The sequence below is a fragment of the Pogoniulus pusillus genome, chromosome 8 (assembly GCF_015220805.1).
Source record: "Pogoniulus pusillus isolate bPogPus1 chromosome 8, bPogPus1.pri, whole genome shotgun sequence".
Classification (NCBI taxonomy): Eukaryota; Metazoa; Chordata; class Aves; order Piciformes; family Lybiidae; genus Pogoniulus; species Pogoniulus pusillus.
This window is the reverse complement of record NC_087271.1, coordinates 28,680,723-28,703,380: the sequence shown is the minus strand read 5'-3', so window position 1 is coordinate 28,703,380 and position 22,658 is coordinate 28,680,723.

Here is a 22,658-nt window from a genome sequence, read left to right as displayed (position 1 = left end):
TTATTTTTCAAACTGGACTGTGCAGCTCATTGTTTGTCATATTTCTGTGCTCTGTGGTTATCACAAAATGAATGCTGTTTTTCTATCATAAATTTCTAATGAGATGTGAACATTAATTATACTCTCACTCTACTTCTATTGCTTGCTCAGTTAAAGATGAATGTGGTCATATGGTTAGGACATCAGACATTAAGCTCATATTTAGCCAGTTACTGAGCATGATATCAGAGTGTCTCCAAACCTGTCACTCTCCTGAATGCTGCATTTTCACATGTTCAAATTCACATAGAATCATAGAATCAACCAGGTTGGAAGAGACCTCCAAGGTCATCCAGTCCAACCTGTCACCCAGCCCTATCCAGTCATCTAGATCATGGCACTAAAGATGTCAGCCAGGTTTTTCTTGAACACCTTCAGGGACAGTGACTCCACCACCTCCCTGGGCAGCCCATTCCAATGGCAAATATCATAGAATCAACCAGGATGGAAGAGACTGTTTGCTCATGTCAAGTTTAGTAAGTAATCCAAGTCATTCTACACCAATAACAATTTCTCCTCCTTACCTGAAATGATTATATTTCTCTCCTTATGTAGCAAGATATGACTCTAAATACTGCATGTTCTATGAGCTAGCTAGTTCAGTGTGAGCTTTACGCATTTAAACATAAAGGCAACATCTGTGTGTTTGTATAAAGCATTGTAAACACTATAATCTTAAAATACAGTCAAACATCCCATACTGCATTACTTAAGGGATTATAAAAATTATCCAAGGCTCAGTAGAATCAAAAGGAAACATAAGATTAGCATTAATGCAACAATTAGCATTTCTTCTTTAATAACTTGGAAGTACAGAAATGTTTCGACCTTCATCAATGCAAGAACAAATACCTTTTTCTCACATGCACTGCTTTTCTCCCAAGCATCCTTCAGCAACAGTTTTCTGTATGAGTTTCACCCACTTTTTCAGTGCATGGAGAAGATGGATGCTTCTTGTGCTTTAGGGATAGCTGTAAACCCTATCCTGACATAGTTACAGTTTGCTGGTTTGACCTTGCTCAGCTACTAAGGGCCTTAGGGACTGCACTGAGATGAAGACTGCCCCAGTGCCACTGGCTCTGTCTATCTGTCTAGATCAGTGCACAAATCTAACAGAATGATTTTGCCCTTAACCAGTCACAAATATTGCTGTGTAGGCAGGGTAAGAGCCTCCTATGTAGGAATGCTACTGAGCCAAATGCTGGCCTTGCAGTGCACTTGGGCAAAGAGCAGTAGGAAATCTTATCCTGAGTGACATTTCAGCAAAGCATACAGAGAAGTTAATCAAGCATTACCACCCATGGGAGAGGGAGATCAGAAAGTCTTCCTCATCCAAATTTGCTATCATTATAGAATCTGCAGGGCTAAATATATGATAATAGTGATTCCAGTTCATCTCATAGGAATTCAAAACTGAGAATAAGGTCAGCCAGGTTTTAGGTAAATTGAGACAAACAAGTTTTAAAATAATGAGTTAATCAGAACTAAAATAGGATCAGAATAGGATTCTTTGAAGAGTGGATTAAGTGAAGCAAATAGAATACACATCATTATAGGTTTCTTTCATCATTATTAAGAAAGATGATTTTCTTCCACTCTCACCTAGACATAAAACCCTCTGACTTTTGTTATCTTTTTTTCTTTAAGTGAAGTGCGTTATGTAGCAACAGTAAAATCCCACATGCATTGAGATCATCTGTGAAAAAGTATTTTATGAGCAATGTGACAGCTGTGTCTGCAATTAAAGCTTTGCCATTGTGTCTGTACTTGAGCTGCAAACAAGATAATGCAGTCTCTTTTAGACAGAATATGGAAAGAAAGTACAAAACTCACTCGGTATTGTTCTAACTTCAAAGAAGACACAAAGAAGTAGCAGTTTGGAAATGCTGTTGTGTATGTAATGGGCTGCCAGAGGGATGTGTGACACTCTCTTGATGGTGAAAACTATCTCCATACAAGAGGTGGATTTATGAAGAAAAGTTAATCCAGCATTGTGGACTAGGAGTTTAAACATAGACAAGCAAAGGAGAAGTCTACTACTGAATTTGGTGGGCTGGGAAATAATTTCCATTATAGTTGCCATGTTATAAACAGAGTCTAGAAACATTCATTCAACTTTTAAATTGCAAAGCAGGATTACAAACTGAGTTAAAACCATTTACCAGAAAAACCTTTTATAAAAATTCAAGTCACTGAATATGAATAATTGCAGATGCAGACATTCACACTAGAAAACTATTTCCATATTGTAAGGCTATGAGAAAATTGCTATTTTTGTAAGAGAATGGCAATTATTAAATCACTAGGAACTGTTTAAACGCATTGGATTGTGGATGTGACCATTAACAGCATGAACAGGTAATAGATATTTTCTTTCTTCTGAAAGTCTAATTGCTCTCTGCTATATCGAGAGGCAATCCAGTAGGCTGAGTGAACCTCTGAGGTCACTTGCTGTGTTTTCAATCACTTTCTGGGTGGAATTTTACTGTGAATACTTTGTAATTCAGCTTGAATGGCAAATGAGGTTTGATTTTACATAATTTACACAGGTTGAGAAAGTTTAACAATCTTTGAAATTCCAATGTGTTCACAAATTTCTACCTGAAAAACAAACAAATGAACAAACAAAAAAAAACCCCAAATCAACCAACCAACCAACCAACCTAAAAAAACCCAGCCAAACACAAACCCACACTTTTTTGAAAGCTCTTTTAAATTAAAAAAGAACCCTTAGTTTAGGGAAACACTAAAGCAGAGGTTTACCAAGGCATTTCATCTAAGTGTTTCCTCATCAAACTATTGTACTTGACCACTGATATGTTCATTTCACTTAAACACCTTAGAATAATTTTCTGCTGAAATGTTTGGTGGTTTTTTTTTTTTTAAACATTTCAATAAAATGATTGAAAAATTGTGAATGTTTGAAGTGTTAATGACTGTATGAAGATAGCCAAATTACTGAGGTCACAAATACTTTGGCGTGAGACTCAATTTATAGAAGAAAAGACGCAAGACTTGCCAAACTGAAACATGCAGGTATCATGTTCACAGATTCACAGATTGCATTGGGTTGGAAAGGAACCTCAAAGGTTATCTTGTCCAGCTCCCCTGCAGTGAGTAGGGACACCTCCAATTAGATTAAGCTGCTCAGGGCCAAGTCTGACCTTGAATGTCTGCAGAGATAAGGCCTCAACTAGATCTCTGGGCAACCTTTTCCAATATTTTACCACACTCATGGTAAAGAACTTCCTCCTTATATCAAACTTAAACAGGAGTAGTCCTGTTTAAAACTGATATGCCTTGTCCTATCACTAACCCATCTTTTGAAACAGTCCTTCTCCAGCCTTTCTGCAGGTCTCCTTCAGATACTGAAATGTAACTCTAAGGTCTCCCTAGAGCCTTCTCTTCTCCAGGCTGAACTGCTCAAATTTTTTCATCCTGTCTTCACAGGAGAGGTGATCCAACCCTCTGATCATCTTTATGACCCTTTTTGGGACCTGCTTCAGCAGATCCATGTCTCTCTTGTGTTGGAGGCATCAGAGAGGGATACAGTACTTCAGATGAGGTCTCAAAAGAGCAGAGTGGCAAAATATCTCTCTTGACCTGTTGGCCACACTTATTTTGATGTAGCCCAGAATGTGAATAGCCTTCTGGGCTGCAAGTGTCCACTGTTACGTTCATGTTCAGCTCTTCATTCACCAGTGCCCACAACTCCCTTTCTGTAGGGCTGCTCTCAGTTTCATCATCCCCACACCTGTGTTGATATTGATGATCACTCTGACCTTAGCTCACCTCTCCAGCCTGTCCAGGTCCCTCTGGATAGCATCCTATTCTTCAGTCTTATCAACTGCACCTCTCAGCTTGGTATCATCTGGAGACTTACTGAAGGTGCACTGTTGATATCACTGATGAAGGTATTGAACAGCACTGGTCCCAGTACAGACCCTTGAGTTACACCACTTGTCACACATGTCCATTTGGACATCAAGCTGTTGACCACTACCCTTTGGATGCAATCATCCAACCAATTCCTTATCCACTGAACAGTCCACCCACCAAAACCATATGTCTCCAGTTTAGATAGAAGGATTTTGTGGTGGACTGTGTCAAAGGCTTTAAGAAAGTCCAGCCAGGTGACATCTGTTGGTCTTCCTTTCTCCGCTGATGCAGTCACAACACCATAGAAAGCCACCAGGTTGGTCAGGTAGGACTTATCTTTAGTGAAGCCATGTTTGCTGCCTTGAATCACCTTCTTGTTTTTCAGCTACTTTAGTGTAGCTTCTAGGAGGCCCTGTTCCATGGTCTTCCTAGGCATAGAGATGAGGCTGACAGGTCAGTAATTTCCAGGGTCCTCTTTTTTTTTTTTTTTTTTTTTTGCTTTTTTGAATACAAGTGTGACATTTCCCTTCTTGCAGCCTCCAAGGGCTTCACTTGACTGTCGGGACTCTTCAAAGATGGAGAGTGGCTTTGCAACTACATCAGCTAATTTCTTCAGAACTCTGAGATGTATCTCATCAGGTCCCATAGATTTATCTGCATTCATGTTCTTCAGGTGGCCTGAACTTGATCACAGGATCACAGAAACATCCAGTTTGGAAAAGACCCTCAGGATCACCAAGTCCAACCTATAACCCTAATCTACAAGATTCACCTTAACCATATCCCTAAACACCACATCCAAATGACCCAGGATTGTTGACCTTCACTTACAATGGGAGGGACTTTACCCCACTGTTCCACACCTGTTGGTCCATCGACTCAGGAAGAGGACTGCTTGTGCAGGATATACTTCAGGATCAAGTCTACAGTGGTGCTCCATTTTCCTCTATATATTTGGATGTGAACAAATTCTTGGAGTTTGGCACACAGTCTGTATTCATCACGTAAGTAAAAAATGTTGCTTCAATGTTTCCCATAATGTCATATATTGGATTATCATCTGCTTGGAAATGCAGTCTCCTTAATCACAGAAGGCATGAAATCTGTTTTATCCTTCAGATCATTTGAGGGCATATTATTCTATTTTACCAAATAGGAATTAAGTAATCTTGTATAAATGCACCCAGAATCAGTTAGTGTGCTTACAAATACCTAAAAGCTATATTTGATACACTATACCTTTGCTGGACATAGTAAATTTTGTGTTATACTTTCAGGATGCTCAGAAAATTACCTAGTGGAAAAGAGAAGGCTTTGAGAAGGTCTTCCAGTATCTGAAGGGGGCCTACAGGAGAGCTGGGGAGGGACTATTTACATGGTCTTGTAGTGACAAGACAAGGAGTATTTGGTTTAAATTGGAAGAGAGGAGATTTAAACTAGATGTTAGGAAAAAGTTCTTTACAGTGAAGATGGTAAGACACTGGCACAGGTTGCCCAGGGAGGTTGTGGATGCTCCCTTCCTGGAGGTGTTCAAGGCTAGATTGGATGAGGCCTTGAGAGACCTGTTCTAGTGGGAGGTGTCCCTGCCTATGGTGGGGGGGTTGGAACTGGATGATCTTTGAGGTCCCTTCCAACCTAAACCATTCTATGATTCTATAATCTGTCGTTAGCTCTTCTGTCAGCTGAAGAACAGCAGCAAAAAGGCTGGTTTCAGTATGTTTTGATTCTCTTCTGAAACATAATCTAATCAGACTGAACCAAATATGCTTTCTCCCAGTCCCCTTTGCAGTCGGAAGTCTGACACTTAAGTAATCTGAGGCCATGTTCACACCAAAAAAACAAAGCTTTGTTAGAGACATGGAAATCGTCCTAAACTTGGCAAACAAAGCAACAGGATGTAGCTATTACTTATGCATGAAAATATACATTTACATGTTATGAGTATCTTTCCAGTAGCACATTTTCACAATGTTCAGAGAAGGTCTTGTAAATAAAGGTAATGTGGTATGGTGTCTTGGATAATGTGGTATGGTGTCTTGGATAATGTGGTGTGGTGTCTTGGATAATGTGGTGTGGTGTCTTGGAACTCTAAGAGTCAGTGAAAATTACTATGTATTTCTTACCAGATCTGTTTTCAGTGGCAAGGAAATAACTCAAATGAATCCTAGAAGACAGCATTACCTCCCAGCCCTGCTTTTGGCTTCTACCCTACAAGTATAGCAGAGATCAGGCCTATAATGCTAGAACTATTTTATGAGCATGTATACCTCGGATGGTTTATGTCACCATCCCCAGTGGTATTCATTCCTCCATTAGTTAAGGTTAGAGCATTCTGCCATGGGCTTTGAGGACCAGCATTCTATCTGGCCCATTTCTGGCCCCTCACTATTAGCACTTTTCCAGACATGTCCAGGCTCACTTTGGGTTGTAGAAGAGGATATGCAAGCAGGTTGATCACCCTTTTCTCTAGGAAGATAGACTCGGTACTGGTCAAGTTATACAGAATCAAGCAACATTTCTCATCTAGAGTTCTGATGTGGTTTAGAAATTTGCATGTATATGTTAAAAAATCAACACAGGAGCACTCTAACAAACCTGCATAAATGTGGTTAGTATCTTCTGGGAGTTTGGGTGGTTGCAATGCTCAAGCAGAGTTCTCACTATGTGGAGAAGAGACAAATGTCCAAACAGACTGTTCCCCTTCTCCACTCCCTCAGTATCCACATGTTTTAACAGAAGAAGACTAACTTCTCAAATATCAATGGAGGACATCAAGGCAGGTGGCCAATGCAAATGATATTTGCTAAAACTGTCTCCTTTAGCTTCTGGCCACTGAGCTCAGCTGCATGTACATTCCTGGATTGAAGTTGTGATAGAACAGTTAGAGATTTCAACTCTGGATAAATAAATAATTGTTCAAGAGTAAATCTCTGACTGTTCCTCTATGCCCATTGCAAATCCTGGAATTTATGAGCAGATTAATTTAGCAGCACCGAAAGTATTACTTGATCAGCTTCACTGTCATCAGCAGATGTCACTGCAGCCATTAGTAACTAATGAATTGTTTAAAAAGATATAATGGCTAATTTGTCTGGTCAAAAAGGCATAAACACAGCCTTCGAAGACTGCATTTTATTAAGCCAAGAGGCAAAATCAAGTTCACTGTCCTTTAATTTGCACATGGGATGAGTTCCAAGCCAGTTACAGATCTGAGACAAATTAATTGGTAAATTTGTGGCACCTTCTGAGAGGATGATGAGAAAAGAATTGCGTAATACTTAGGGCATCAATGAATTAGGCAAAGAAACCAGAAAAGAGATTTATATAATCTTAATATAAGTTGGCTCCCAGAGGATCAGTAAATACATTTATTCTTCTGTTCTGCTCTCAGTATTTTTTAACAATGAGTACTTATATCTGAAGACTTACATCCTTTTATGCATGCCTTTGAGTGGTCAGAAAACATTTAATGTGATTTGTACTGTAGGTCCTCACTAAGGACAAAGTTCCTGCCTTGTTCTCACAAAATATAGGCAATAGACATGAATATGAGACCCTTCATATATAATGAAACTAGAATCCATTTCCTTCTGATATAACAAATTGATTCTAAAATTTAATGTAACATGTAGTCTTATTTATCAGTATCCACTATGGCTCAAAAGATCAATCATGGAGTTTTATATATAATTCACAAAGGTAATGCAGGTGGACATATCCAGTCTAAATATCAATTGACTTGAAGTTGATTTCTTGTTTATCTAGTCTCTATAAATGGCTGGGCAATGGAACAGTATAAAAAGTGAGTTAAACAAACACCTTAAGTCAGTCTGCCTTATCATTTAGACTGCAGTTGGAGTTACAAGTGGGACAACTGAGCCTTGTTCATTTTGTGGTTTGTTGTTGGGTTTGTTTTTTTTTTTTTCACTTTAGTTATGATCTGGTTCAGTTTTGAACCATGAATGTTACCAGCACTAGTTTTGTACCACATAAACAGGACAAAGTGCAACATCTCAAACTGAAACAATATTAATAGTCACCATTTGTAAACTGGAAAACGAGCAAACAAAGCACTCAACAGCAACAAAAAAAATAAAACCCAACCAAAAAACCCAACCCAACCAACCCTACAACAACCAAAAGCAACCACACCAAAAAATCCCAAACCACAACAAAAAAAATCCATCAGGATTTACATTTCTAACAGTTTAAACATTGTTACAAGTACCCAGGACATTCAATTTTTCCATTTCCATGTAAAATAGCAATTTACCACCTGTGATCTAAAATGGGAGGAACTATTACTGTTTTGGTAGTGTAAGCTACTAGAAAAGGAGAGGATGTGTTAAATTCCTTCAACTGTTTTAATAAAAATGTTCCCATATTAAAGATTTCTTAGGCATGAAATTGGAGCAATTAATTTTTATTTTTCTATTAAGTCAGACTTTACTGTTGAAAAAAAAGAACAGTACAGATGAAAATCGGGCATGGTAAGGATCTGAGGGTCATCTTATCACATGATTAAATCAGCCTTTTGATACTAAAATCAATGAAGCTAGCCAAGTTTACAGCAGTGGACAATGCAGTTATGAGCAAGACAAAAAAGCACCACTCAGAGGCACACAAACAGCTACAGAAGGGAGAATATTAACTGAGTAAAATTTGATGTGTCTCAAGGAAGTAAGAAGTTGCTTTATTTGCATAACATTTGCCTTTATATTTAAGACTTATCAAGATGCTGAAATATTTGTAACCAATTCATCTGTCTTTTTTTTTTTTTCTTCACTGATATGTTGTCAGTAAAGCCAAGAAATGGGATTATTAATCATACTTCATCATAAAAAATAAATAATTGAAATGTCTTAGATGTCAGGTAGCTGAAGTCAAATTTACTTCAGGTGGATTTTCAAAAACTAAATGAAAAGAAAACTGAAGATCAAGCTCAGCCTTTGTGGAGACCTGCACATCAATCTTCTTCAATTGTATTAGATATTCAAGGCAAAGTACTGTTCTTGTTCTACATGAAAAGGTAATACAATGTACTAATTGCCACACAATTGCAACCAAGCCTGGAGTTGAGTACCTAGCTATAGGTGATATAATGGTTCCGTGGAAAAATATCAGGCAGAAGCTTGTAGGGGTTTTATTGCAGCAACGAAATTGCAGGGACAAATTGTGTAGCTTCTGCATATCATGTAACATGAACTGTAGGTGAAGAGGCACCACTTGGAATGGAATTTCCTGTGGCAGCATGCAAAGCTCCAAAGCTGAGACAGTAACAGGGAAAGATGTCAAATCTAACAGCATAGAAGTGAGGGAAAAGATAGGGGAAAAAAAAATCTTTCTAAAATGTGAAGAAAGTGAGATTCCCTCCCCATAGGGAACTGATAGACTGCTTTGGAAAGTAGTGATAAATTATGTGCCACTGTAGTTTGGATTGTTTCTTAAATCATGTTTTAAAAATACTGCACTATTGAGCAATATTGTTTATAAACTAAGACCACATTTGTATTAAGAGACAATTGGTTTTCAGGACAGAAGCTTAGGGAAAAAAAAAAAAAGAGACTTTAGAAAAACAATTTACAGTGCCAAGAAAAGTTATCTTCCCTTGACAGACAAGTAAGGCTCATGTAGATTTACTTACAATAAACTTATACTGGGTTACGTTCTGCTTAGCTATTGAGAGTGACTTGTATGCAAAAGAAATAAAACCTCTTTGGTCTTTTTTCCTTCTTCCAACCCTGATGATGATACTGTGTGATTTCCAACTAATGCAGTCAATGCACCTTATTTTTATCAGGAAAAAGAATGCAATATATATTTTTTTTCTACTAAGAGTAGATGGTTATTTACACTATAATGTGTAGAAGATAAATCCTTGGAATGTGGAAGCTGTAAAATTCTTGTTAAGATTTGAATGTTGATCTCTACAGGTGTATTTAACACAACTAGTGTGCTAATGCTAATTCAATGAGAATATATAAGGATAAATTCAATCATGTCATGTGCTTTTAACATCTTAAAGGAGAACATTATTTGCTCCAGTCCACTATGATTTTAGGCATACGGCAGGTACATATTGGCAGTAATCTACTGATGTAGTGACAAATGCCAATGATCAGTCTATAGGATGAATTCTGGCACAGAGAAAGTTAGAGAGGCAAGGCAATAGCCTATGATGGCAAACTAAATCAGGGAGTGTGGTTTATACCTTCTGGTGAAATGTCTTTTGTTCATTGAGTACATTAATTTCCACTCTAAAGAAAATTGTTAGGCTTTCCATTTTCCTCCATCAGATAGCAGCAAACATTCAGAAAGCCAGAGAGTCGTATGTTTATTTTCACAAATTACTGCTCACGTTTACCAATCAATGTATTCAATCTCCATGGTTTCTAAAGGGTCAAGGTAATATTACTCATAACTTTTTATGTTTTCTTCTGGACAGCATCAATAGTATGCATCACTGAGAGATTTCTGTACTGCTTGTTATATTTGTCATGCAAAACAAGTGGCAGTGCTCAGCCTTATTCTTACAGGACTATCTCTTACACAGTAGAAATAATTTGTTGAGGTTTTTTGACATTATTTTTTTGTTTTGTTGTTTTTTTTTGGAGGGGTTGTTTGGGTTTTTTTTAATTATTATTATTTTTGTTTGTTTATTTGAATAGAAATCCTTTAGAGCTTAACCAAGTATGTCATAGAAGAAAACAAAAAGCAAAGGAGCTGTGTCATATATTTAGCTTATCAATGGTCACAGCTGTGCTAAAGTAGCACAATATTATTTTGTATTTTAACACTGCGAAAGGCTTTTGGAAGAGAAGCTTGCTTCTGAAAAGGGCATATGTAACAAATATTAGCTGTAAATAAATAAAAAGTTGAGGAGCCTTCTAGGAAATATTTGTATGTGTAAATGTACCTGCTCATGGAGAACAGGAAGCCAGGCTTGCTCTGTTTGTTCAGATCCCTCTCTTATGTCATACTAACCAAGTTCATAGAATTATACAATCAGTCAGGGTTGGAAGGGATCACAAAGATCATCTAGTTCCAACACCTCTGCCATGAGCAGGGACACTCTACTCAGGTCCACAGCCTCATCCAGCCTGGCCTTAAACACCTCCAGGCATGGGGCCTCAACCACCTCTTTGGACAACCCCTTCCAGGATCTCACCACTCTCATGCTGAACAACTTCCTCCTCATGTCCAGTCTGACCCTACCCACCTCCATCTTTGCTCCATTCTCCCTTAGTCCTGTCACTTCACTACCTGTTCATCTTTGTGGCCCTTCTCTGGACACGCTTCAGCATCTCCACATCCCTCTTGTAATAAGGGCTCCAGAACTGGATGCAGTACTCCAGGCAGGGTCTCACCAGAGCTGAGTAGAGGGGGTTCTTATTGAAAGATGTCACGTGAGTGTTTCTCTATACTTTAATACCAGAACATATAGAGAATGGAAAATATATTTGAATTTGTCAAATCCAGCAGACTTTTCATAAAAGTTGGACATTTCAGACAGGTAAGGGTGGGGTCAGGTTGCTTGCTAGTTTATTCTCAGCTTAGAATAACAGATGGCCCTTTCAACGGGTTTATTGGAAAAATTGCTTTTTTAAATGAAGAAATGGAAATTCAATATATAAATCATTGTAATTTTATTTCTACATCGATACTTGCAAGTCTTATGCTTATTCAGTAGCCCAGAGAAGTTGGTTTTTGCTTGGGTTTGTTTGTTTTGTTTGTTTGTTTTTTAAGTCACCATCACAAGGAAACATTGTCTTGTTTCTATAATTTAGAAGGACATTACAGCTATAAAATAACACTAGGCATTTTCAGGATTAGATTGTAGAGATTTGTAACAAATCTTACTCTGGTTTAGATATTGTTTAATCAAATTCTTAGACAAATTGACTACTTTATCTACTTTATCTTTCTTTTTTTTTTTTTACAAAAAAATCTTTTCTGGTTCAGAAAAGTAAATTTCCTGTCTTTTGAGAATATTTACACAGAAGACTAGAAATTGTTTTCTAAAATGCATTTAAAAATTAGTCACACGTTTTTGTTTTTGTTTTTGTTTTTTTCCCAGAGGAAAATCAATGTAATTTTCCTCTGTTTGAAATGATTATTTCACTAAATATTAATTCATTTTCAGCACTGTGCAATATTGTACATCTAAAAAAAAAAAAAAAAAGAAAGAAAAGGGTTAGTTTCTGACCTAGATCATAGATTTCAATAAAACCAATCTATTAACAACACATTGTGGTGACATTTATGCTGTAAAATTATTACATAATGTCTTGAAGCCAAATGAAATTAATTTGCAAATCTAAGGGCAGAGTCTGGCAGGTTAGAATATGACTGCTTCAGATAGTATAGCATTTTGATGTGGCATATTTCTTGTAGCCAGTATAGAATCATAGAATCAACCAAGTTGGAAGAGACCTCCAAGATCATCCAGTCCAAACTGTCACCCAGCCCCATCCAATCAGCTAGACCATGGCACTAGGTGCCCCATCCAGGCTTTTTATTGAACATCTCCAGGGACAGTAACTCCACCACCTCTCTGGGCAGCCCATTCCAATGCCAAATCACTCTCTCTGGCAAGAAATTCTTCCTAACATCCAGCCTATACCTCCCCACACACATACTTGGATCTGTGTCCACTTGTTCTGTTGCTGGTTTCCTGGGAGAAGAGATCAACCCCCACCTGACTACAGCCTCCCTTCAGGTAGTTCTAGACAGCAATGAAGTCACCTCAGCCTCCTCTTCTCCAGGCTAAACAACCCCAGCTCTCTCAGCCTCTCCTCATATGATGGGAACAACAAGCTTGTTAGAGAAACTTGATAGAAGTCAGATAGAATTTATTTCATTATACCTAATTTATATAACTTAAATGGTATTTTGCATCTTTTTTTCAATTCATAATAAGAAACTTTCTTTACCAGGGTAATTTTTAATTACAGAACTTGTGCTTGCAGAATAACACAAATTCTTTGGAATGCAGCTAGGATCTGTTAATATTTAGAGTATGATGGAAAAGGTGAAAAACCAGTGGGAATGATGTCTTCACCACAATTCTTCCAGTGAGACTTGTAGGTGAGGTGGGGAAAAGTACATTGGTCTAAATATAGGTTCTCTGCTCAAGTTTTTAACAGATGAGGCAATAAATCCTCTTTGAACTGCCAAGGAAGTACCAAGACTTTTTAAATTTATTTTTCCTTTAAATACTTTAGCTGATATGAAGACAAATTAATGTAAAAGAGGTAGTTTTACACTGGCTGAAAATATATTAAATAAGATCAGTACTAAAGGTTCCTTTATTACAAATGTTTTTTGAGTTCTTAATAAGTTCAGTTTCTCCTTTTTATTGTTTTCCTGTACATGTCCATATTTGAGTAGATATAGCTACTTTATTTAATACTTGCATGGACAACTTTATGACATTGCATTTTACCTCCTGAAACACACAAGCCTGGTATAACCTGCTAAAAATGATACTTCATCAACTATATATCTGTACTACTCCTGTGTTAGAGCTCAGTTAGTCCATCTGTCTAAGTCTTGATTTGGGAGGTTTAAATATTTCAGCTTTTTCTCTCTAGGCATAGTCAGCACATAATTTATTTTACTGTGTCTCCAACTACCTACTTCTCCAGCAAAGGTACTGTAGCTCAATAGAAACAAGCTATCAACCCACCCTTGTCATTTCAATTTTTCACACATTTTCTTAGTCTCTGTGTTGTATATCTCAGTGAATTCTTATCTCCCTTGTCCACTGCCATAGGTTTCTGGTATATAATAAAGCTTCATCTCTGAAATGTCAAAAATAATGAAAAAAGGAAAATCACAAAAGAGAAATTGGCCACAGACTCTTTTCTGGATCCAAAGCTCTTAGAGTCCTGTTCATCAGCAGACTTTAAGTTAGAGGGGTTTTCTATCACTTGCTCTGCCGTCACTTGCCGGTGGGGTAATGCCCAGCAATGAACACTCGTGGAATAACTTTTCCATGCCAGTACTCACTATCAGCAAGAGAAAAGACTGCACATCCACAAGGGATTTCTCTTCAGTTATCACACAGACTTCTCAAGAGCGCAGACAAAGTTACAGGGGAAGATGACATAAGAACATGTAGCAGCTATAAAAGAGGAGCTGTAGGTGGGATTAGGAGACTTATATGGAGTTAAAAAAATTCTCAGGAAGGTCATTTCAGGTGTAATCCTCACCTTTGTCGCCACACTGCATCAACATTTCAATCATCAAGGTGATATTTTCCATCCACTTGGATATATGAGTCTTCCCCTGGGATGAACTGATGACTAGCTATTTCACCAGCAATAAACAGAAAATCTTCACTATTTCTAGACATTAAAACAAATCAGTGTTATCAGGAAAAAATGTGAGAAGGGAGAAGAAAGAATGTTGTCATTTTCATTTAACAGATGGATCGAAACTGAAAAGCTGGAGAAAGAAAGGGCTAAAATATATTGTCTTCCCTAAAGGCTAAAACCAGTGAAAAAATAGGCTCATGCCAGCAAGAGGAGAGATTGTAATAATTCTCTTTAAAAAAATAAATCAGCATTTATCTGCACAGTGATGTGAGATGTTTGACTGTATCAGAACTTAAAGGCACTTATCAGTATAGCAAAAGATCTAATTATGAGAATTCTTCTGAAATTAAAATGAGTAAAAAAAATCTGGACTAAAAACAATGCTACTCTCTCATGCAGCTATGTATTGAATTTTCATGCACTTCCAAACATTAAATATAGTTTAGGAATCACAGAATCATAGAATAACCAGGTTGGAAGAAATCTCCAAGATCATTCAGTCCAACCTATCACCCATCCCCGTCCAATCAATGGGAAAAAAAAAACCTGTATAATATTTTCATTAAAATTGTGGATGATGCAATGAAAACATGTTAATTCACTGTAACAATGTAGCTTTGTGGGTAAGACACTGAGTCTTCTGTGGTTTTGGCACTCCTATGTCACATATCATCAGAATTAATTAATCATTTTTAAATGCAACGCACACACACGAACAACAGCATTATGGATAACCTTAATTCCCAGCTACTATGCCATGTGGATTGTGGCTTGATTTTAAATCTCTGACCCAAGATCATAGAATCATAGAATTGACCAGGTTGGAAGAGATCTCCTAGATCATCCAGTCCAAACCTACCACCCAGCCCTGTCCAATCAAATAGACCATGGCACTAAGTGCCTCATCCAACATTTTCCTGAACACCTCCAGGGATGTCAACTCCACCACCTCCCTGGGCAGCCCATTCCAATGCCAAATCACTCTCTCTGTCAAGAACTTCCTCCTAACATCCAGCCTAGACCTCCCCCCGCACAACTTGAGACTGTGTCCCCTTGTTCTGTTGCTGGTTGCCTGGCAGAAGAGACCAACCCCCAGCTGGCTATAACCTCTCTTCAGGGAGTTGTAGACAGCAATGAGATCACCTCTGAGCCTCTTCATCTCCAGGATAAACAACCCCAGCTCCCACAGCCTCTCCTCACAGGGCTGTGTTCCAGGCCTCTCAGAAGATTTTGCTGTTTCAGTGAATATTGTCAGAATTATTGGACAGGGAATGTAAAGTGTATGGTCTCAGTTCACAATGGTGTGTGCCAAAATTGACCAATTAAATGGAATTTCTTTCATCCTTTGAAGAGTAAGGGAAGCCAAAAGTAACCAAAAAATACAGTTACTGAATACAATACTAGGAGTAGCAAGCTTACTGAATTGGAGAAAACAAATTAAAATAAAACCCCCAAGACTGAATTGAAAGAACTACAGAATAAAAAATCTGGGCAGTCAACATCTTCATAGTTCAAGTTAGTCAATGTATAAATAATAATCAGAAGGACCAACTGCTTATTTGTGGGAAAATAAAATTAATTACCCCAGATCGAAGCGCCAGAAACATGTAAATGACTCCACTTCTTCACTGCACAACAGAAAAAGGACTATAATTGTACCACATGCAGTGGATTGGTAGCCAGCCTTTGAAGCTGGGAGCTCAAAAAAAAGGTTAAAACACGAACTGCCATTGATGTTCTGCAGTTCGAGTACCAGGGAGATTACCCCTTATATCAGTCTTGTCTAGGATCATGTCTTGCTGAAGTGCAAAGCAATGCAGTGCCAGGGAAACACATGGAGGATTGGGCTGGTGTTGGTGTCGTTACTGGTTTAGGTTTTTTGGTTGCGTGTGTGTTTGTTTGTTTTCCGATTGAGCATTTGCCTTGCACTTTTTGTGAGGGTGTTGATTCAATATGAAACAGAAAAGCAGAAGTCTAGATCTTGTGTATATGTAGAGGGAAATTTGAATCCTGAGTCATACCCTACTCAAGAATGCTCTTTGGATGCTTCATATATATTCATTTCATCTTCTCTTCCTGTCTGCTTTAGTCTTCTCTCTCTTGGGTCTCAGCATCTGATTACAAATCCATTCCCCTGCAAAACACCAAATCCTATTTAGAACATATTCAGGACACAGCTCCTGAGTTTCAAGCAATCTGTCATTTTTATGAGGACTTTTGACTGATTTTTATGGGAAGCCTAAGGGACAAATGGCATGCAGCATACCAGAGTGCAGTGATTAGCCTGCCGAACTTGAAGTCTCTACCAAAAACCCATTGCTGTTCTAATTAACTTACTACATTCACCATTTGCATAAATAAATTGCTTAATTGAAGCTTCCTGAATGGCATGACTTTGCACAAATTTTGGGAGACCAAAGATATCTGAGAAGCATAGCAAGTTTTATAGGTTTTATAAAAGACAGGATTCTTGTTCATGAGGTATTTACCAGTACTATGTCAGGCTTACGTAAGATTGTTTTTTGGTTGAAGTGTGAGTTCTCTAAATAAAACATAAAATCTAATTTGGAAAGACTTGGCATTTATAATGAACAGATTAGTGGTTCCTGCAGTACTCAACCAAGATATGTGCATCTTTCTAACACTTCACAAGAACCTCTTAAAGAATTTAATGGACACTATAAAGAGATGCAGCTGAATTTCTACATTTTTCATGAGAAATAGAAAGACAAGGGAATTGTCAAGCCTACAAAAACAACATTGGAAGTTAAATTTTAGTGGAACAACCATAAATAGAGTGCAACATAATTGGGAAAGGAAAAATCTCATTTGTGAAAATCACTTTGCAACCACTCTGCTAAGATTCACACCATAAAAGAAACTGCAGCATGGAGGGGAAAAAAAAAGGAGTAAAAAAAAAAAAAGTCAATAATAGAGTTTTGGAAACATCCTGGACACACCCTGACTTTCTCAGTGTTCTTTTATTCTGGGAATAGCTTATGCTCCAGAAGTAACACATCCTGAAGTAATTGCTCATTTACAATTAAGAACAAAGCAGCTGTGGGAAGAATTCTTAGGCCACAGGAGAAATCAAGATGAGTAAGTGCAATAAAATAAAATATCCCCATGTCTGAAAATGGGTTTCATAAAAGCTGCAAAAATGTGGAGTTTAAGCTCAGCGTCCATGCTAGCCATCTGCAAGCAATTTCCTACATGTGGGTGACTTCAACATTCAGTACCTAACCTGGCAAGATCAGACCAGAATGACTTCTCTTCCAAAACCCAGATAAACAGATCATAACATTCAGAGGGAATCATCAAAGAAAAAGTATGACTTAAATTATTGTGACTTTAGCTGAAGTAAATTGTCTAAACCCAGCATATGAAAACTGTAAATCACACCATTTATTTATTCCTCCAGGATAACACTGATGGGTGGAAAAAAGTTCAGAATTAAAATGTTTTGTGTCAGCCATTTCAGACTGAACAGAATTCTGTTGCGTCACTCATCTGCTTGGTGACAAAGATGTGCTGTGACATTGCCAGTTCTTGATCAAACTGGGACACAGTCTCAAGTTGTGCTGGGGGTATAGGCTGGATGTTAGGAGGAAGTTCTTCACAGAAAGAGTGATTTGCCATTGGCATGGGCTGCCCAGGGAGGTGGTGGAGTCACTGTCTCTGGAGGTGTTCAGGAAGAAATTGGATGAAGCACTTAGTGCCATGGTCTAGTTGACTGGCTAGGGCTGGGTGATAGGTTGGACTGGATGATCTTGGAGGTCTCTTCCAACCTGGTTGATTCTATGATTCTGTGAACATTGTGATTGCAGTGAAGTGATCTCATCAAACCAGGAAAAATTTGTCAACTGCCCTCCACATCAGTTACTCCTGTATCCTCCCCTTTCTCTGCCCTTTAAAAGCCTTTGAAGTAAGATTTGGATTAAACCCTGACAGAGTTGATAATATCTCAAGGCATTCTTCAAGTATGGTAAAGACCTCATAAATTTGCTGTACCAAATTTCACACATCACAGCACTCACTTTGTGATCAATAAATGGTTAGATACTTCCCTTGTGCAAATCCAAAAGTAGGAATAATCAGTATGGCAACTTTGTGAGCGTTTACTGCCTATTTCAGGGATGCAGAAATGCTATTACTAAATGTCTGAATGTAGAACTGGAGTAACTTACAGAGATAGGCTTTTTTTGTGGCTTGACATACCTGAAGAGTCTGACACCTATTAAAATAATATACAGAATAAAAATGGGAATGAAAATGTAGCACAAATCAAAACATATCTTATTGTAAGACACATAGAATCATAGAATCAACCAGGTTGGAAGAGACCTCCAAGATCATCCAGTCCAACCTATCACCCAGCCCTAGCCAATCAACACACAGTGCCTCATCCAGTCTTTTCTTGAACACCTCCAGGAATGGCAACCCCACCACCTCCCTGGGCAGCCCATGCCAATGGCAAACCACTCTCTCATTGAGAGAGTGATCACAAACTTTTTTTCACTGCACAGAAAAATGCATCTCCTTGGAACTTTTATTTGGAATGCTTTTTTAAAAGTTGCACTATGCTATCTGTGGAAACAGAGAGAAAAACCTTATGAGTAGAGGCAATCCCCTGGCTCTTAGAGGAATGTCAGACTCGAGTTCTGAGTTTGATACAAACATATGTTTGGAGCATTTTCACTAAAGTGAGTGTATGAGGTTTTCCTGACCAGCGATTCCTCCAGTTTCTCCTGAAATTCTCTGAAGGGAAATACTACTATTTTTTGTAATAATATTATGTGGTATGGGAAACCTGTTTTCCATACAGAGGTCTGCTATAGCAATGGGTTTTCCACTAGAAATTTTGTAGAAGCTGCTATACAAACTGTTTATGGTGCAGGAAACACCAGATGAAAAAGAAATTGTTCGAATTTAGACGTCAAGGAGGTGATCTGTTTACACTATTCATGTGTCATCAAGACTTAACAAGAAACTCACAAGAAACTCATCGGTTGTCTCAAATACTTTGTGTACTACACTTAAAAATTCTTTGTTACATTTACTACTTTGTAGATCAACAACGATAATAAAGGTGTCTTTATAACTTATAGTTTATAACACATGGCTGCCCAGGGAGGTGGTGGAGTCACCATCCCTGGGGGTGGTCAAGAAAAGACTGGATGAGGCATTTAGTGCCATGGTCTAGATGACTGGCTAGGGCTGGGTGATAGGTTGGACTGGATGATCTTGGAAGTCTCTTCCAACCTCTATGATTCTATGATTTTACATAACATTTTAAGCAATATTCACACCATGTTTCCCATTTACTCTCTCTGCATCAGGCCTACTCTAAATGACAGTTTGTGTAAGAAAGACCTTCAGGCCTGCAGCTTTGCTTAAGAGTAAATATTGAATTTAAAAAAAACACACTAAAATTTCTGCAATAATGAAAAAAGAAAAACAGGATACTTCAGAGGGAAGTATCTGTGGTTTTAATACTGATTTTATCTACCTACAAAACATGTTGAGTGTGAAGCATAGTTAAAAAATTCTCCTAAGAAACAAAAGCTAGAATTAATCAACATGATTATATACTTTGTGGAGATAGAAATTCCCACAAGAAATAATAATAGTTCTAAATTTATTTCATTTGTAAGTGGAACTAAAAAAGAAATCTCCATGTTTTGTGCTACCTTTTCTACTGTTTATCAGGGTTAGAGTGCTTACCTTCAGAGGTTGGAAATGTCATGGGCATTCTCCTTGTCTTCTGTTATTTCGTACTGTTACTGCCTAGTACCAGTGACCACCAGGATCTAGTACACACTGTTGCTGTGGGCAAGCATCCTCTGACTGCAGGCTGAGTGTAGATAAAATCACATACTCCCCACTGTGTGGCCAGAGGGACTGAGTAGCTCAAATCACTGAATCATAGAATCAACCAGGTTGGGAGAGAGCTCCAAGATCAGCCACTCCAAGCTATCACCCAGCCCTGTCCAATCAACTACACTAAGTGCCTCGTCCAGTCTCTTCTTGAACACCTCCAAGGATGGCGACTCCACCACCTCCCTGGGCATCCCATTCCAATGGCAAATCACTCTCTCCGTGACCTTCCTTCCTTGATGCTGCCCTGCTAGCTACCAAGCCATGGTACAGAAGGAGAAGGAACATTGGCTTAGGTGTTGTTTCAGGAAAGACTCGAAGCAGATGTTATGCAGTCATCTCCTTCCTTCCCTTCCATATCTGTCCCCAAACCCAGCCCAACAACTCTGTCTGAATAATCATCCCTGTGGGAGTTGATCTCACCCTGAGAGATGAGGTAGTCAGTGGAACATGAGCAGTCGACACCGATGGATAGACTCCTTCTCCACCAATGATCTCTTCATGCACCAAATGCTGAGTATTTTAATTAAGTTTGTGAAATCACTTATGGGTGCTTTAATGAAGTCACTAGTGTCTGTGACTTTCAGCTGGGCTAATGTACACAGCTGGGACAGCAAGAAGGTTCCTGACTGCACCAGCCTCCCACCTCCCTCTCACCCACCTGTAGACACTTGATGGCTCTCCAGTTTCCCTTTTGGTTCTTATAAAGGAAGTGCTGACACAATCTTTGCAGCAGCAGCATAAGTGCACCCCTCCAATAATGCTAAAAGTACGAATATAAAAGTGGCTTTCTTTGTTTGAAATAGAACAAACCAGATGGTTTCCCAGACTACAGTACCTAAAAACCTCTTTCACTGATTCCGGTGTGTATAGTATAATAAAAGTCTTCAGGGGCCTCTAACTTCTTATAAGGTATTTTATTGTCTTTATTCACTGCTCTGGATATTTGCCATGATAATAACTGAACCATGAAAAACACATATTTCTTTAGACCATGTTAGAATGCAGTTTTTAAGGATTTGCTAGTAGAGTGTAATGGAAATGATTTTCATTAATTAATGCTTTGGGACAATTACTACGGTTGAATCAATAAAAATATTTTACATCTAAAGCATGTATGGTATTTAACACTACAATTTCTCAGAACAACATTAAACCTAACCAACATTTTTTTTTTTTTTTAACTGGAAAAGGTTTACAAACAAGAAGTAGCTTTCTATGTAGTTGATTTTCTTTATTAATGCTTCTACAGTATATACTTCAGTATTGTCAGAAGGAAAAAAAAAATAGTATGTTTTCTAATAATTATACCCAGGAATGTAGATGTGGTGGTAGGCCTGATAGGGTCTCAAGTTGTGCTGGGGGAAGTATAGGCTGGATGTTGGGAAGAAGTTGTTGCCAGAGAGAGTGATTTGCCATTGGAATGGGCTGCCCAGGGAGGTGGTGGAGTCACCGTCCCTGGAGGTGTTCAAGAAAAGACTGGATGGGACACTTAGTGCCATGGTCTAGTTGACTGGCTAGGGCTGAGTGCTAGGTTGGCCTGGATGATTTTGGAGGTCTCTTCCAACCTGGTTGATTCTATGATTCTAGGGCAAACATGGGTTTATCTATGCCCTGGCTTGCTCAGACATGTTCCCCTGTTCCCCCTACTTCTGTGCTGGGGGAAGCAACTGTGGGAAGGGATGGGGAAAGCCTTGGCTTCGCCTAATATGGTGAATCTTGGCAAAGTGTCATTCTGATTGGCTATTTTATGTCCAATGCCCCATTAATCTCAAGCTGGATATTGATAAAAGGGATAAGCAGGTAGCACAGAGGCTGCTGTTGCCTCATTTGCATCCTGAATTTGCTGGGAACAGGCTCTAAAGGCGATCGGCCTGCATAGGCAGCGTGACATTGTGCCAAGACTGCACATTGCACTGCATCCTGCCTGCCCCTCTGCAAGACTCCTGCCAAGACAGGAAGTCCTGGAGATACACAGATCGTCCAGAGGACCTGGTCAGAGACTATGCTACAGGCTCCCAGCTTCCTGAGAAAAGAGCCTGGGAAACTCCAACAGCAACCCCTCCACGTGCTTTGGGTACTGTCTGCTTTATACTTTATGAGTAAATACTTAAGAGCCTCTTCCAGTATAATATTTGCTTTTGCCACTGTAAGAAATAAGTGATCTAGTTTTGTCTGTTCCCTGCATGTATAAATTTCCAACCTGTGCATTTCGAACCTTGTGAATAAGTTTTCGTGGTGAGTTTTGATGTTAGTGGAACAGCAGTTTTCATGGTGGTTGACAATCATTGCCTGGATGTCAAGGTTGATGCAGGTTGTTGATTTTGCATAATCTGTCACAGTAGACTACTACATCAAGATGAGTCTGATTAATGGAAAGAATTATCTGGGAGAAAAAAAGACACTGTATTAAAAAAGAAATTTAAAAGGAACTCTTGTAAACTTTCACTCAAAGAAACTGCATCATTGAAGATGTTTAACTAGGGTATACTATGAATAATTATTATATTAGACCCAGCTACACATTTTCTTCCCCAAAACAGT